The 19,315-nt window shown below is 42.2% G+C and overlaps 1 pseudogene; it reads left to right on the forward strand.

Moving 5' to 3' along the window:
- Positions 1 to 9,332: 9,332 nt before the first annotated feature.
- On the forward strand, positions 9,333 to 9,450 carry LOC126482966 (5S ribosomal RNA; annotated as a pseudogene).
- The last annotated feature ends 9,865 nt before the right edge of the window (positions 9,451 to 19,315 follow it).

Here is a 19,315-nt window from a genome sequence, read left to right on the forward strand (position 1 = left end):
GAGGGGTGGGCAAGACCATCTGTCGTCTACTTCAGCTCCAAGATATAGATTTTGTAGACTTAATCAACATAGCCGGGAATCTCAAAAGGGAACTGCTGGCAATGAGAAAAGATGCTGATGATACTATCATCCGGCTTTTCTTAGAAGCCAAGGAATTAGCTTCGCGCCAATGGTGATGAAATCAAGCAACCACGCATTTCTACCGAGCAATCACATCGTGCAAATCAGGATGCCGGTAATGATGTTCAGGGTTACTACAAGGAGTCTGTGTTCATACCCTTTCTAGAAGCGTTCATTAGTTTACTGCAGGATCGGTTATTGACAAATTGTGAACCTATTAACAGCTTTAATTGTCTTCTACCACGAAACACTGAAGATGGAGGTACCATTGATGGAAGTACGAACCTCCATTCATTTTTTACATCAGACCCATTAATCACCGATTTAACAACGACAGCGGCTGAGTTGGAACTTCCACCAACATCTGAGTCGACTGGAGCTGTTGCCTCAGAACGCGGTGGAAGCTATGTCTGTCTGGGGCCGTCGGATCTACCGTAATGTGTTTCAGTTTCTCCAGCTCGTGGCAACTGCAGCATTGACAAGGGGCACGAATGAGCGCAGTTTCTTCGTCCTTAAGAGAATCAAGTTGTACCTAAGGAATACAGCTAGCAAGGCACGTCTGGATTGGCTCCCATGATGACAATTCATCTAACAGAAAGGACTGATGGACAAACTGTGATAAATGATGTGGCAAAGCAGAGTGACCGGCGTCTTCCTTTTTACCATAAATTTCTAGTAAATTGTTTAATCATTTGATCTGTTTATGTGTGTTAAAGTATTAGAGGATGACAATTATTGAACTGGGTTAGATAGAGTAGCAATCAGTCGTAGAGTTAAGTTGCATTAATATGACATGTATAGTTACAACGCAGATCAGATGTCGACCTGTGTCAGGTCATTATCAATGCAGTGCGGAATTGTAGCAGTTGTTCGTGCTCAAGTGAATGCTTACATAGTTGAATGGTTGAACAACTGCTACATTTCCGCACTGCATTGATAATGACCTGATACAGGTCGAAATCTGATCTGCGTTGTGACTATAAATGTCATATTAAAGCAACTTAACTCTACGACTGATTGCTGCTCTATCCAACCCAATATAACCACAGTTGTTGTGTGCACCCACTCCATGGAGGGCAACCTGAATTATTGAACTATATGAAATAAAATCATTACAACTTCTGAACGGTTTGTGTTACGACGTTCAAACTGCCGAGGGGCTTGATGGGAATTTGTATGCGCTGGGCCGCGCGGTCTGAGGTGCTGCAGTCATGGACTGTGCGGCTGGTCCCGGCGGAGGTTCGAGTCCTCCCTCGGGCATGGGTGTGTGTGTTTGTCCTTAGGATAATTTTGGTTAAATAGTGTGTAAGCTTAGGGACTGACGACCTTAGTAGTTAAGTCCCATAAGATTTCACACACATTTCTTTTGTATGCGCTTGTGCACGTGCGTTGTTGTTGTCGGCCATTTGCACATGAAAATGTCACGGTACAGCGTGCCTGAGTGATAGCGCTTGAGAAGGCCTACTATGCTACTATGCGAGCAATAACAGCCCATATGCGGCTCAAAGGAAGTTTTCGACCGAGTTCAAGCTGAAGACAATCGGTCCAAGTGTGCTAACAATAAAGAATTTGATTCGCAAGCTTGAGAGAACGTGTAGTGTTCGTGATGACAGTGTTGGCAGTGTCGGTCGTTCGAAAAAGATGAAAACATCTGAAAACATCGAGAAGACACGCACTGGGTTTCAAACCGGCTCCAGAAAATGGATTCGACGAGCCACACAGTAGGTAGGAATCAGCCGGGAGGCACTGTGACAAATTGTTGTTGAAGACCTGCATCTCTTCTCATGCAAAATTCAAATCCACCCGCCCTTAAGCCCCATGACCATGGAACAAGTGCTTGTGTTTCGTCAACACTATTGTCCACAGAACTGACGAAGAGGACTGATGTGAATATGGTTTGGTTTAGCAAAGAAGTCCACTTTCATTTGGATGGGTTCGTCAGTGAGCAAAATTGGTGCCTTTGGGGAACTGAGAATCCGCATTTCGCCATCGAGAAGTCTCTTCACCCTTCACAGGTTACTGTGTCGTGTGTAATGTCCAGTCACGCAATAATCGGTGCGATATTCCTTGACGGCACGGTGACTACCAAACGGTAGGTGAAGGTTTTGGAAGACGATTTGATTCCCATTATTCAAAGTGACCCTGACTCCGACAAGATGTGGTCCATGAAAGACAGAGTTCGACCCCATCGAAGCAGGAGAGTGTTTGATGTCCTGCAGGAGCACTTTGGGGACCGCAATCTGGCTCTGGGGTACCCAGAGGCCACTGGCATATGCCGCCGTATTCTTTGGATCTGAACACATGCTAATCCTTTTGTGGGAGTATTTTAATGACAAGATGTAGAACAATAGCTCCAAAACCATTGCTGAGCCGAAAACAGCCCTCCAGGAGGTCATCGACATCATCGATAGTCCGACACTTCAGCAGGTGATCCAGAATTTCGCTATTCGTCTGCGCCACATCATCGCCAATGACGACAGGCATATCGAACATGTCATAAACTAAATCAGAATATCTGTAGTGACGTTTACATGTTGAATAAAGCGTTTGCACGCCTTAGTTTGTAACTAATTTACGTTTCTTTCCATACAGTTCAGTAATTTTCTAGCGAAAACATAGAGCGTATTGGGCGATCACTCTGTTGTAGAAATAGTTCAAAAGCCAAGATCCGATGATAACACCTTTAGTGTGTTGAAACCGGTTATCCAGTAAACAGTATTTAAGCGATCTTTGCTTTTGAATTATTTCTATTTCAGTAAATGTCACCCTGTAAATTAACACGTGCCTTGACTACATAAATAGGCAATTAATATAATCGGTGCAGAAAATTCTATTAGCAACTGGATTATAACCTTATAGAATTCATTTCTTGATGTAATTTATAACCTCTTATAAATCATTTTCGTAATGTCATTAATTTTCTAACTAAACAAATGTAAACCAATGACACACTTTATTTTTGTAATTTTGAACATTAAATTAGCATGGATTAATAAAATTAATTTGCAATTTGAGCTGTTATAGAATGGAAGGAATGATCCCCTCCCCGTGGAGAAACAAAATTGTAAATACACCACTGGTTCTGTGCGAATCGGTCTTTGCTCAGCCTGCCGCTGCCGTCTGCCCCTGGCAGGGCGGCTGTTCCGCGTAGCACAGCGCCTGCCGCGGCTTTAAACGTCTTGTTCTGTCTCCACTGCTGTTGTCAGCAGCCCCCAAGGTGGCAACTTCACTGCGGCAGCGGCTCAACGCCTCCTCATTTATTGCTCCCACGGGCCAGAACTTGTAAGCTCGGCGAGCTCCGCGATCTTTATATTTTAAAAGGAAGACGGTGCGACCTTTTTCTGAGCGCTGCTGCTCGGAACTCCTGCTGTTATCGCAGCACGGCTGCCTGCGAATAAACTTCTAGTGCAGTTCAGTTTTCTCAAGCACTTATCTCTGTAGACTTTCAAGAAAAGTCCTGTTTCTTGTGAGTAAATCACAAATATTTCAACATTCTTTTGTCGGTGTTACCAGGTATACTTACTACACTACTGGCCATTAAAATTGCTACACCAAGAAGAAATGCAGATGATAAACGGGTATTCATTGGACAAATGTATTATACTACAACTGACATGTGATTGCATTTTCACGCAATTTGGGTGCATACATCCTGAGAAAGCAGTACCCAGAACCACCTCTGGCCGTAACAACGGCCTTGACGCGCTTGGGCATTGAGTCGAACAGAGCTTGGATATCGTGTACAGGTACAGCTGCCCATGCAGCTTCGACATGATACCACAGTTAATCAACAGTAGTGTCCGGCGTATTGCGACGGGCCAGTTGCTCGGCCACCATTGACCAGACGTTTTCAATTGGTGAGAGATCTGGAGAATGTGCTGGCCAGGGCAGCAGTCGAACATTTTCTGTATCCAGAAAGTCCCGTACAGGACCTGCAACATGCGGTCGTGCATTATCCTGCTGAAATGGAGGGTTTCGCAGGGACTGAATGAAGGGTACAGCCACGGGTCGTAACACATCTGAAAAGTACCGTCCACTGTTCGAAGTGCCGCTAATGCGAACAAGAGGTGACCGAGACGTGTAACCAATGGCACCCCATACCATCACGCCGGGTGATACGCCAGTATGGCGATGACGAATACACGCTTCCAATGTGCGTTCACCGCGATGTCGCCAAACACGGATGTTACCATCATGATGCTATAAACAGAAACTGGATTCATCCGAAAAAAAGACGTTTTGCCATTCGTGCACCCAGGTTCGTCGTTCAATACACCATCGCAGGTGCTCCTGTCTGCGATGCAGCGTCGAGGGTAACCGCAGCCATGGTCTCCGAGCTGATAGTGCATGCTGCTGCAAACGTCGTCTAACTGTTCGTGCAGATGGTTGTTGTCTTGCAAACGTCCCCATCTGTTGACTCAGGGATCGAGACGTGGCTGCACGATCCGTTACAGCCATGCGGATAAGATGCCTGTCATCTCGACTGCTAGTGACACGAGGCCGTTGGGATCCAGCACGGCGTTTCGTTTTACCCTCCTGAACCCACCGATTCCATATTCTGCTAACAGTCATTGGATCGCGACCAACGCGAGCAATAATGTCGCCATACTTTATCAAAGTCGGAAACGTGATGGTACACATTTCTCCTCCTTACGCGAGGCATCACAACAACGTTTCATCAGGCAACGCCGGTCAACTGCTGTTTGTGTATGAGAAATCGGTTGGAATCTTTCCTCATGTCAGCACGTTGTAGGTGTCGCCACCGGCGCCAACCTTGTGTGAATGTTCTGAAAATCTAATCATTTGCATATCACAGCATCTTCCTCCTGTCGGTTAAATTTCGCGTCTGTAGCACGTCATCTTCGTGGTGTAGCAAATTTAATGGCCAGTAGTGTATATCTTGTTCGGAGAACAATCATACACATTTGCTCATTAATATTTCTAATCCACTCAGAGCTTATACCACTCGGTCAGATCTCCAAAATTCTGTTGAAGATGTCAAAGAACGTTAAAAATGTGAATTTTACACGAATTTTGGACCGTGAGGTCATCATGTGTGAGTGGATTAATGTTCTTGTGAACTATTGATATTCATCTGACGGGTAGACGCAAAAGCATCGTAATCGACACCAACCCGCTAAGTTATTTTCCAGAAGTGATGGTGCACTGTCTTGTTGAGAAACAAACCATGTATCTTCTACTCTACCGAGTGGTGGTAACCAATGCTACAATATTTCCCCTTCCACCTATGTAGCTTCTCACGCCGAACAAACACGTTCCAATGCAATGTCGTTTACAGACGACAGAGAAACGCAACATACTCATTTTTTGCCACATCCGATATCAATGACAGCACTGTGTTTCACGGTTCCTCCTAACTTTTACACATAAATAACTTCATAATGCTTACGTACCCCTTTTTAGATGGATAGGAGATAAAGCATTTGTTCCGAAACAAGTCGAATCGATGTGGAGAACATGTTCCACTTACCATCGTTAATGGCAGTAATCACCTAAATTCGCTTTCTTGAGTTAAAAATCTCCATTAATTAATATTAGTTATAAGTATCACGTTAGGATCGAATAAATTCCGGTGCTCCGCGCCTTATTTTGTTGCATAGAACGATTATCAGTCCATTAAGTGTCAATTGCACTGTCTCAACTAGTATATTATCAGCCGTTACTCAACGTTTCTTCGCAGTTACCTTCGGTCAGATCTTCAAAATTCTGTTTAAGATGTGATAGTTGAACTCGTACTTGAACGACGAATTGCTTAAATTCTCCGTTATGTGGTCATATTGTCCGTAGTTTACAATTCTTGAAAGTATTTTGGTTTTTGTCGTTGCAAGTATAAAAAATGCGTGCTTAATTCATCAGACGTATTTCGCTTTATAGAGGTAAAGCATCATCAGTGGTCTATAATTAAGTTATTTACACTTTGATTTGCTTTTCTGTTTTCCAGTCTTGGAGCAAATCAAAGCGTAAATAACTTAATTACAGATCGCTGATGATGCTTTATTTCAATAAAGCGAAACGCGTTTGGTGAAAAATAAGTATTTTTGTAGCTGTAACGTCAGAAACAAAATGCCCTCAAGTATTACGAATTTCTTACTTCGCGGCACTCGTGGTTTTTTGTGATTGTAACGTCAGAACCAAAATGCCCTCAAGTATTAAGAATTTCTTACTTTGCGGCACTCGTGGATTTGGAAACAAAAATCCCACACTAATATGAAAATGTCAATGTTGCTCTCAAAGATATTTTAATTTTGTAGCATTTGAACGCAGAAAGTTCAGCTGAGGAGGAGTCGAAGCCTCTATAAAGGGCAATCACAGATGGTGGACGGGCAAACGTAGAATTAAAGAAGGTAACTGCGAAGAAACGTTGAGTAACGGAAGAAAACGTAAACTAATCGACGAAAGAATGAAGTACAAAAATGTTCAGCGAATGACACGAATACAGGAATATCAGTCACTCCAGAATGAAATAAATAGGGTGTGTAGGGTAGCCAAGCCGAAATGGCTGCAGGAAAAATATGAAGAAATCGAAAAAGAAATGATAGTCGGATGGAGTGACTCGGCGTACAGAACAGTCAAAACAACCTTCGATGAAATCAAAAGCAAGAATGTTATCGTCAGGAGTGCAATGGAAATTTCGCTGTCACAGAGGACAGAGCAGATACATGGAAAGAGTACATTGAAGGCCTCTATGAGGGTGAGGACTGATCTGCTGACATGACAAAAGAAATAGGAGTCAATGTGAAAGACAAGCGGAATCCAGTATCAGAATCAGACTTTAAAAGAGCATTGGAAGACCTCATATCAAACAAGTTGACGTCCTACCCGCCCTAAAAGATCATGCGTCCAAGCAACTTAAAAGAATAATATACAAAGGAACGGAAAGGAGGATTGAAGATTTGTTAGATGACGATCGATCTCTCTTTAGGAAAGGTAAAGGCACCAGAGAGGTAGTCCTGACGTTTAGGTTGATAATGGAAGCAAGGCCGAAATAGAATCAAGACAATTTCATAGGATTTTCCGTCTTAGAAATTAGACAATGTAAAAAAGAGCAAGATGTTCAAAATCATGGGGAAAATAGGAGTAAGCTCTAGGGAAAGATGGGTAATACACAAATGTACAAGAACCAAGAGGGAACAATAAGACTGGATGACTAAGAACGAAGTGTTCGCCCGTACTGTTCAATTTATATAGCGAAGATTCGCTGATGACATTGCTGTCACTGAAAGTGAAGAAAAATTCTTGGATGTGTTGAATGGAACGCACAGTGTACTGAGTGCGGAATATGGATTGGGATAAAACGGAAAAGGACAAAGGTAGCGAGAAGCAGAAACGTAACATCATAATTGATGATCACGAAGCGGGTGAAGTTAAGGAATTCTGATACTTTGCATGCAAAATAACCAAAGTAGGACATAAAAAACAGACTAACACAGGCAGAGAGCGCATTCTTGAACTATAGAGGTCTACTGGATCCAAACATAGGCGTTAATTTGAGGAAAAATTTCTGGGAATGTACGTTTCGAGCACAGAACTGTATGGTAGTGAAACATCGACTATGGGAAAACCGGAACAGAAGAGAATCGAGGCATCTGAGATGTGCTTCTACAGAAGAATGTTGAAAATTAGTGGGCTGATAAGCTGAGGAATGGGGAGGTTCTTCACGGAATCGACGAGAATAGGATTGTCTATGAAGACACTAGCAATAAGAAGGGACAGGATGAGAGGATGTCTTTTAAGACACCAGGGAATGACTTCCTTACTACTAGAGGGAGCTACAGAATGTAAATCTGTAGAGGAAGACAGAGATTGAAATACATCCAACAAGTAATTGAGGACGTAGGATGCAAGTTCTTCTGTAGACGGAGAGGTTGGTGCAGGTAAGGAATTCATGGGGGGCCGCATCAAGCCGTTCAGAAGACTGACTACGTATTGGCAAATCTGTGCACTTGCTACAGAAAATGACTAACGAGATGTAACAATTCACCAGACATTACTACACACGAGCGCTTGTCGTTACAAAGTGTGCTGAACTAATCTGATCAAAACTGTTTGAGATCACTCAGTCAATTATTTTTTACGTTATTTCAACAACAAAAGAGAAAACAAAGCTGCAAATCTCACACCAAGCATCACGTAAGGCACACTGTACTACCAAACCACAGATAAATAACGCCTTTTTTAAAAAAAATTGTGTCTATTTTTTATTTTTAATGTAACTCAGTTATGAATTAATAAGCGCTCAGGTAATTAGCCACTCTATATAGCAAAAAATGTCTGTTATCTGGACGGAATCTGCCAGACAAAAATTTATATCTTTTACTAAATTCAAGACAGAAGTCATTATCGGAATGTGATAAGACACTTTTTATTTCACTTTTTGTTCGTAATAATATTCCCACATCCATTTGGGATGATATGGAACAGGACTCTAACCCACATAACAATGAGTAAGCAAAAATAAAAACAATTTGCAGCTAAATTACAGATAGACAAAACTGTATTGAAATAAAAACTTTAAAAAAATTAAAAACTGGCTTGGTTGCAACTTATTATTTTATTAACAATGCATTAATGCCCGTAGTAACCGGAACGTGGGGTTAATATAAGAATAAGCTGCAACTAAGACAGTTTTCCGTTCAAAAATTCTACATACGGTTGCTGAACCAGACGGCCTAATGGAGCGGAAGAAGTTTTGCAAAAACGACTAATACTACGCAGCTATATTGTCTGAAATCTACATCACTGTTCTTACGTAGATGATGTCGTGTTACATGATTAATAACGACCATGAAAGTCTCATGAAACTTCTGTCGCTTTTGCTTATGGGAACGTCAGGGTACAGTTTCTGTAGTATTAGATATGAAGTTTCCTCAAAAAGCAAAGAGGTCCAGTAGACAACGGTGTCGTTAGATATGGAGAACAGGCTAGGAATGGACAAGGAGATGAACAGAAACCGGCGATGTCCTTTTCAAAAGCTGCGATCGCAGGTTCGAATCCTGCCTTGGGCATAGATGTGTGTGTGATGTCCTTATGTTAGTTAGGTTTAAGTAGTTCTAAGTCTAGGGGACTGATGACCTCAGATGTTAAGTCCCATAGTGCTTAGAGACATTTGAACCATTTTGAACCTTTTCAAAACACATCTAGGTATTCGCCTTAATCGATTTTGGAATACCACTTGAAACGTGAGTGTGGATGCCAACGGCCCTGCCGCAGTGTTATCACCGGTTCCCGTCAGATTACCGAAGTTAAGCGCTGTCGGGCTGGGCTAACACTTGGATGGGTGACCATCCGGTCTGCCGAGCGCTGTTGGCAAGCGGGGTGCACTCAGCCCGTGTGAGGCAAACTGAGGAGCTACTTGATTGAGAAGTAGCGACTCCGATGTCGTAAACGGCCGGGAGAGCGGTGTGCTGACCACATGCCCCTGCATATGTGCATCCAGTGACAACAGTGGGGTGAGGATGCCGGTCAGTACCATTGGGCCTTCCAGGGTCTGTTCGGACGGAGTTTAGAGTTTAGTGAATGTGGATGGTGGGACCGGCATTTTAATCCTGCTGCCCGCCAAAACCCTTTATCTTAACCACCAGAACACCCCACTTTGTCCACTTCACAGACACTCTGTCACTGTTGATGGTAACTGCAACTTCTAGCCCTCTCCTATCCCATCTGCTCTGTTCCTCTCTCTCCCTCTATCCAACCCTTGGAATACTTACGCACTTTGCCTATTGTATGTCTGTGTAGACTTCACAAAGTATACTTTTTTTGACGTTATATGCTTTCCCCATCTTGAAATTGCACGTATCGTGTATGCACAATTGAGCACTGATGATAAGGACGGATGGGTGTCTATACTTTTTATGAAGGCAATTATGTCTGATATTCCAAAGATGGGCTGAGCCCGAAACGCATCAGTATAAAATTTATGAACAAGCAACCAGTTTATATCAAGCGACTCGTTTAGCGCAGATATAAGAATTTCTCTCAGTTTTTACATAATGATTGCTGCCCTCCTGCGCGACTTTATGTCCCAACTTAAGACCAGCAGACCTCATGTTATGACGAACAGGGACAGGTCGAGCATTGCAAAGGGTGATGTAAAAAATCGCACGAAATCAGCGGAACGTATCATTCGTAAGTTTCAAAGTGCTACCAACAGTCAAGCTTGCACATCAAATATGCGTATTGAGTTAAAAACAATGGATTACAACGATCGAGCAGTTCTTCGTAAGGCAACGTTTGAGATGGCGAAAAGAGCGACGCTGCTGGACAGTGAGTGACGAAACGATTTATTTGGAATAATGAATGATGCTCTACCCTGTGGAAATCCAATGGAAGTGATTGGGTTTGGTGAATGGTTGGAGAATGGGCGTGTTTTTGCGGTTAGGACATGGTCTCCTTCATCTACATCTACATTTATACTCCGCAAGCCACCCAACGGTGTGTGGCGGAGGGCACGTTACGTGCCTCTGTCATTACCTCCCTTTCCTGTTCCAGCCGCGTATGGTTCGCGGGAAGAACGACTTCCGGAAAGCCCCCGTGCGCGCTCAATCTCTCTGATTTTACATTCGTGATCTCCTCGGGAGGTATAAGTTGGGGGAAGCAATATATTCGATACCTCACTCAGAAACGCACCCTCTCGAAACCTGGACAGCAAGCTACACCGCGATGCAGAGCGCCTCTCTTGGAGAGTCTGCCACTTGAGTTTGCTAAACATCTCCGTAACGCTATCACGATTACCAAATAACCATGTGCCGAAACGCGCCGCTCTTCTTTGGATCTTCTCTATCTCCTCTGTCAACCCGACCTGGTACGGATCCCACACTGATGAGCAATACTCAAGTATAGGTCGAACGAGTGTTTTGTAAGCCACCTCCCTTGTTGATGGACTACATTTTCTAAGGACTCTCCCAATGAATCTCAACCTGGCACCCGCCTTACCAACAATTAATTTTATATGATCATTCCACTTCAAATCGTTCCGCACGCATACTCTCAGATATTTTACAGTAGTAACTGCTACCAGTGTTTGTTCCGCTATCATATAATCATACAATAAAGGATCTTTATTGGGCTTAAGAAAACGCTAAGTACAATGTACAATACTGTACTGTAGTGTGTACAGTAGAGGAACAATTCGGAGACTGTGACTGTTTGTGTCAGCATGACAATGCACCCTGTCGTAAAGCAGCATTTTTGAGAAAATAGCCTGTGCATTGTACTGCTAAGAGAACTGACCTTAATCCAAAGGAACACGTTTGGGATGAGTTAGAGCGTTGGCTTCGCTCCAAACCCCAGTGTCCAGCATCCACTCATTATATCTTCTGCTTTCAGCTCTTGAGGAAGTATGGTTTGCCATTCCTCCACAGAAATTCAGACACGTCACTGAAAGAGTTCCGTACAGCCCGTCATAAAGGTGAAGAGTGGACACACCACATATTAACGTCCACTGACAAGTGTCTGGAGCATTTTGATAACGTAGTGTATGTGGTAGCTCCCAGCGGGAGACAAGCAATCATCAAACTCTCCTGAAGTCAGTCTGTCGAAATATCGCACCATTTGGAAGACGTCATCCGGCTGAATACCTGAGAACGTTTCAAAATAATGAAAATCCAGAAAAACCTGAAATCATATTTAGCAGCTATATGATGAGCTCCTTTTTTTCTGTGGCGCAGCCCGCTGTATCATAGGAGAAGCAAGCTTTTTGCAATCACGACAAGAAATAAGTAAGTGCGAACTGCACTTACTCAGTTCACTGGCTAGCTAGACGATGACTGTTACCAGTCAAAATTTTGCAAAAATACAAACCATGGTCTACATATAAATGGATACTCTGCAAATCACATTTAAGTGACTGGTAGAGGGTTGGAAGTGTTCACACCACCATGAAGGAACGACTGCACGTGCGCAAAGTGTGTGCCCAATGGGTGCCCCACAGTCTCCAACCACACCGGAAAGCATGTCAAATGGCCCACTGTCTTGCTCATCAGCAGCGCTATGCTGGGGAAGAGAATGCGTTCCTGGCACGAGTGGTGGCTGGAGATGAGTCATTGTGTCATCACTTCGAACCAGAATCAAAATGACAAAGTCTCCAGTGAACGTATCCAGGGTCACCACCACGAAAAAAAAAGAAAAAAACAAGGCCATCCACACGAGTGCAGGAAAGGTTATGTTGACGTTCTTCTTTGACCAAGATTGCCCCCATCTGATTCACTTCCTGCAGCACGGGGCAACAGTGAATGCCCAGCGTTACTCGAAAACCTTGACCACCCTTCACCAAGCGATCAAATCAAAACGACCAGACAGTCTCACCCGTGGGATCATTCTGCTCCACGGCAATGCATCATCAACCGTCAGGAAAGCTTCAGGAATCACAATACAAAAATTGCTTCTAAGCACTCCGTCTCCGGTAAAGCACTGTAAAGAAGAAACTACCTTGTCCCCCATAAGAATTATTTTATGCTGGACTGACGCAGCTGCAGAGGTAATCTTCCGTTCGGCACTACGGTAATTTCCTCCTCAATTTCGGTATCAGGGCTCCCCTGTTAGCGAGCGAGAAGACGACGCGATACAGTTGGCTCAAGTGCCGCCTGGCGGAGTTATTCGCCAGGAGTCGTAACCGGCAAATCCCGTCGCGCACAATGCTCCATTCCGGGGAGCGGCGGCGTGTGCCGTTTAAAAAGAAACTCCCGAAAGACTTCTTTCTTTCGTTCATTAAAATACAGCGGAATTGGGTAGTTCAATTTGACTCGAGTTTCGGCCACGCAGTTTCGGGGGAGTTAAAGCAGGATTGCCGGCCGAGCGGCTGGCTATTGGAATGCGAAATGAAAACCGTATCGGTTCTATCCGCCCCTGACGGAAAGTTTTCTCGCGAATGCCTATCAGTAATCAGCAGTTTGGTGGTAACGTTCCGTAAGCTCTTTTTCCCGTAAATTCCTTTCTTTTGTAGCTGTAACTGCGCATCGTAAAAGCCGGAATGATTTTCGTCGAAGTTACACCATCTGTTCAAAGCCATTTCCCTTCCGAAAGGCAAGTCAAACAGTTCGTATTATGTAACAGCCATTTTCAAAATAGTAGCAACACATTTGAAACTAGAGATAAACAAAAATAAAACGATTTCGGTACGACACCCACACTGATAAACTAAATTATATGCCAGTTCAAACTTGAAGTATTCACAGTGCGCCTATCAGATTCCATTATGATTTGAAGACGGTATTTTATAACTTACGATGTGCTTAAAGAGCATCAAACCTTTCTAGCTAATGTTCAATCGAGTTGCACTAATATTGGTAAGGCCTTAATAGAGGTCTGTCTGGATAACACATGATTTACTGAAACTAATAAAAAAGAGAATGAAAATGTAAAAACGTTGAAAACAAACAGCAATAATATAGGTCACTCAGAAATGAAATCGACCGAAAATATAGAAAATCCAGAAGGGACTGGGCGAGGAATGATGTCATGGAACAGAGTGGGTAATAAACAATTTCTTTAGGTAACACAGAACAAATACCACAATGAATATAATATGGAAAAAACAGAGCTGGCGTAATGGTAACAGAAAGCAAGGGGAGAAGAAGGAAACAATATACTGAGAATCTTTCCTTAGGAGAAACTAGATCAATTGAGAAATCGGCTACAGTGCAGTTCAGTCCTCATCTCTGAATTCCAAATGCGGAACGAACACATGTCCCTGTATCGATCGAATACTATCGCACCTCTTATGAGGCCAAAGAACTATGAGCGAAATTTATTAAACTGGAGAGGTTCCAGTAGATATCGCTAAATATGTAATTATTACGCGTTTGACAAAAAAAGGAGAAGATATGTGTAAAAATTAACAGACCATCAGTGTAGTATCATATCCTACAAATACAGAAGTAGTTTATCGAAGATGGAAATGAAAGCTAACAGAAGATTGGGAAACACGGGTCAGGTGGGAACTAATTTTAACACTGAGCTGCCAATGATTGGAAACTTGGAGAAAAAACATGAATCGCATTCGTCGATTAGGAACTGGCAGTTTATGTCTAAAATGGAATAACACTTGTTCATAGACCCTTATCAATTATAGGGATTGAAGTGTAATCCATAGCCATTGTCTTTACTGTAAGAGGACTGGGATAGCCAATAAAGATCACCGTTGGTATTTAATCTGAATATCGAAGAGGTGTTAAGGGAAGTAAAGGACCACCTGAACATGAAAGTTTTATTGCCATGGACTGAAAATCAACGTGATACAGTTCACTGATGACATATCAATAGCTGCCGAAAGTGAACGGAATTGAGCTGAATGCTTAACGACATAGAAAGCGTGCTGCCTGATGGCTATAATGTGTCCATAAGTAAGAGGAAAACTAAAGGATGATGTGCGCACCAGGTGGTCACGATGGCCGGCTAAATGCTAATCTTGGACAAGAGATTTTCGAGAATGTGGGAAAATTTTGCTATCTCGGAAGTAAAGTCGGTAAAGAAGGAAGGTGCGTGAAAGACATTGTAGCATGGCAAAAGATTTTCTATAAAACATTCGCAAATATAAATCTTGAGACGGAAAAAAGGATTAATGAAAAGCTATGTTTGGGGAGCAGTTCTGTACGAGTGCTGGACGTGGTCAGTGGAAAAGACAGAAACAAAACGACCAAAAGCCTTGTGATTTTACAGGAAGTTGTAGAAGATGAAATGGTTTCATACAGTAAGAAATAAAGTCCTGTCACGACTCAACGATAAAAAATGCACAATGAAGAACATACTGAATCGAAGATACAAAATGGCTGGTCACGTATTACGATTTGAATCGTTTGTTAAAATCATGGTTTCAAGAGATAGTGTAAGGAAAGAATAGCAGGCGGTTGATACAGTTTGTTTCAGGAGATTTAGTAAATATTTTACGAAGTAGTAGTTTAATTCGAATAAAATGTTGTATATAACATTTTGTGTCCAATTGTTATTGGTTACATATACATAGCTATTGGAATATAACCCAAAAAAATAAGCAGAGGCAAACGAATAAGTTCAAAGTTGATTTTCAAAAATTCCACCTCCGATTGCAGTGGAATTTCTAAATCTTTTGATAACACCAGGTGTAGTTATTCTAATGCCGTCTTGACGTTCGTTTGTGAGGGAAGCATTATTCTTAATCTGATCAGTCATATCGTCTCTTGTGTTTTCTTTCCGTTTGTAGACTTCGACTTTCAACTACTCCCACAGACAAAAATCTAATAAGGCGAGGTCAGGGGATCTCGGTGGCCAAGATTCATTTTCGGTGGAATATTAGGTTTAGATGTGTTACCTGACGCCTAAAACGTGTAGCGGGCGCATCATGCTAGAACATACCCAGACTTCATAGCCAAAGAAAGTGTTCCAATAAAAATGGAAATTCGTTTTCAAGAACTCCACATAAAATGGATCCTATAAGGCGATACAGTAACGCAATAGGTGCACTCAACTAATTGTCTTTCATACCACACCTTATATTTACGAAGAGCTGTAACGCTTACATTCAATGTCGACTCTACATGTCTCACGCAAATTCTTTGCCAGCTTACGCTTAATATGACATCTGTGTCACTGGGCTCTTTAATTCAACCTCTATGTAAATGTTTGATCATATTTACTATAATTTATATCACTATAATTAATGCATGTATGTAATTTTAAAAACTATACCCTGTAAAAATACTTATATGTTGAAGTAGTATTTATATGAATAGTTCATGCATAGGGAACGTAGATTTGTACTTATGTAAAACCTGGAGGGAAGTCCCTCCGCTGCGAAACCTGTATGATGGGAATAGAAAAGGTGGATTTGGCGATAGAACAGCAAGGAGTCTTTGCAGCACAGACATTCGGTGTGTAACATGCAAACTGTTCACATGTCGTGTGTTGAAAGAGGGAAGGAAAGCGGTAAATTGAGCAGTAGTGCCTCGGATGTGAAGGAGTAATGACTAATTATTGACGGCATTTGTTGGTTGGCTCTGAATCACAAAAATCTGACGTCAAGAAGATAATTTTCAGAACATTTATATCTGAAGACTCATGAATACGTTTGCTACCTTTACCTTATCTACAGAAAATCGCCACCGCGGCCGCCTGCATCTCTAGTACAAGTTTAGTACTGTAATTGTTTGTATGGGCCAGTTATTTGCTCTATATGCAAATAATAATGATTTTTAGTTCAAATGGATGTCGAGAACCTTAAATTAATCCTTAATCATTTACCTAGACGAGATCCTTTTTCTAGCAACGCAATTCATTCGAGTATTATAAATTCATTGAACTTTAAAGTATTTTTTGCTTTAGTAGTGCTCATTTACTTTTGTCCATTAGTAAATTCTCCAAGTGTTCATTCGGAAGACTCTACGTAAATTTTCATAAGTGAATAGTTAAAATTTTGCGGAAGTGTGAATGTAAAGAAAAGAAATAACTACTTAAAAGTCATTATTACTAAAATTTCTCTTCGGTACTACAAGTAACTGATTAAAACAGTTCTCATAAAGTATGGTTATGGACCATCACAGTTTAAAGGCCAGATCAATGAACACCAGCTTCACAGGTTAATAAAACCGTTATTATTCATGTCTTTGTGTTTAAAAGAGTTTTCATATTGAGTTTTGCCAGAAATGTTAAGCTCATAATTTCTGATCTCAGCCAATAACTAGAACGGTTTCCGAGTCCCCTTACTAAATGATGAGCCAGTATTACAATAATTATTACAGGAAAAATACTTATGAAGTGTGGCATTCATTTGAATAGTTTTTGTGTTCTTTAAAAATTAACTGGCTACAGCTGTTCACGTTACAACAGATGCAGAGCCCGTGTATTTCACTTAGGTCTACTGAATGGAAAGAAGTGTGCGCTCCCTTTAAAAACGTGTAGTAATAGTACCAGTCGGCACAGTAATTTTGAGATCATTTCTATGTCAGCGTTTTTCAGTAGTTACTTGGTGACCGCTCCTACTGTCCAAATTACTTGTTCTCCTCCATCAGTAATTGATTTTGTATAATGAACTTTAGGTTTCTTACGTTCAATAGAGATAGTATATTTTAGTGAGAGGCAATCTGTTGCCGAAACATTTGAAGCTTACTCTGTACTGCTCATGACCAACTGCTTTTCTAACGCTTGCTAGAGTGAGCTGCTGTCTGGCGTTCTATTTGCAAAACTAATTTAGTACTAAGTAAGGTCATGTGCATTAGCTAATTTTCTTGATGAACAGTGTTATCGCTTGGTACCACTTTGCCTAATTAGACTGACGACCGTTTTCCTTTTACGTAATCACAGTTTACTTTACAACTACAATAACTCTGATTCAATTCCCGTTTATTCAACTTCTGCTCCCTCTCAAAAGTAATTTTTCGAGTAAGGTAACCTAGTCCGATACCTCCTCCATTAATACACAGCCACGGTCATTTTAAATTCCTTTCATAGAAGTAATATTATCCTAGAATTGCTATTATAATACTGTAGTAGCCGGTAGTGTTATAAAGTAGTGTGATTCGGGCAGCGATGTATTGCTGATACCGTCACGAATAACAGCGGTTTCATAAGTAAAGAGTATTAATGGGATTAGTCGGAGATTTGCAGTTAACCAAAGACAAATTTCAAATCACTCACTTTCACTTCCTTACGAAGGTGCTGAGTCTGCTACAAATGATGAGAACGGGGGCCGTGCAATGTAATATACGACATATTCTTGTGTACGGAACACAGATACCTGTAGAAACTCTCGATATACTTGTTGAAGGACTACTTTCTACCGAGTGAATAATATCTTCTAATTCATCCACAGTCTATTTATTTGCACGTTTGTTGAAATACGATTGCTGGGCACTGCAAGAGCCTCAAGCAGTTTCCTAAAAACACGAGCAAACTCTCTTGAATCTGGTACTCCGTGCTTAGGAAATCATCTACCGTGTACCCTACAATCTGCAGCAGCGTTTCCATTCAAAACCCACATACAAATACATCGGCATACTCATCATTTTCAAATACGAGAGGCATTCAATAAGTAATGCAACATATTTTTTTCCCTCGGACAATTTCAATCGAAAAATGCTGGATTTGTTGTGGGACGTCGTGGACTGTTCTCGCTTCAGCCCCTACAGCTTCATGAAGTTCTGATAGGTGGTGGCGTTATACGTAGACTCAAAACGATGTCTGTAACGGAGGCGCTTTCCAAGCAGAGAGCTGTCAATGAGTTTCTTGCGGAGGAAAACCATAGTATTTCAGATATTCAAAGGCGCTTGCAGAATATCTTCGGAGACCTGGCAGTGATAAAAAACACTGCGAGCCGTTGGGCATCATGATAATAATGTCGCGAAAACCTCTCCGATCTCCTGCACCCCGGCCGGCCGCTCACAGCTGTGACTTCCGCATTGTTGGAACGTGCGGATACTCTCTTTCTAGGCGATCGACCGATCAAAATCGAACACGTCGCAGCACAACTGGACGTTTCTGTTGGTACTGCTGATACACTCAAAGGTTTGTGCCGCTTGGTTCCTTGCCGCCTAACGAAATACCATAAAGAGTAACGAAGGACCGTCTTTGTGGAATTGCTTGCGCGTTACGAGGCTGATCGTCACAGTTTTTTGTCGAACCTCGTCACATGCGATGAAACGTGGGTTCATCGCTTCGAACCGGAAACAAAACGGCAGTCCATAGAGTGGCGCAACACCACCTCTCCTCCGAAGAAAAAATTTAAAACCGCCACCTCAGCCGGTAAAGTCATGACGAGTCTTCTGGGACTCTGGAGGGGTTATTCTGTTCCATGTCTTCCCCCATGGTGCAGCGATAAACTCTGAAGTGTGTTGTGCTATCTTCAGGAAATTGAAGAAATGACTTCAGCGTGTTCGTCACCATAAAAATGTAAACGAACTTCAGCTTCTGCAAGGCAACGCAAGGCCTCACACAAGTCTGTGCACTCGGGAGAAGCTGACAAAACTTCGCTTGACTGTTGCTCCTCATCCACCGTACAGCACAGCGCACCTTCCGACTCCCATCTGTTTAGCCCAACGGAGGATGCACTCCGCGGAAAGCTGTGTTACCGACGTAGTATGACGGTGGTTCCGACGTCGACCAGCAGGGTGGTACGATGCAGGCATTAAAGTCTTCACACTAAGATGGCAAAAGGTCTGAACTGATATTATGTTGAAAAATAGCGTTTTGTAGCCAGAAGAGTGGGGTA

This window comes from Schistocerca serialis, chromosome 5, assembly GCF_023864345.2.
Source record: "Schistocerca serialis cubense isolate TAMUIC-IGC-003099 chromosome 5, iqSchSeri2.2, whole genome shotgun sequence".
In the NCBI taxonomy this organism is placed as follows: Eukaryota; Metazoa; Arthropoda; class Insecta; order Orthoptera; family Acrididae; genus Schistocerca; species Schistocerca serialis.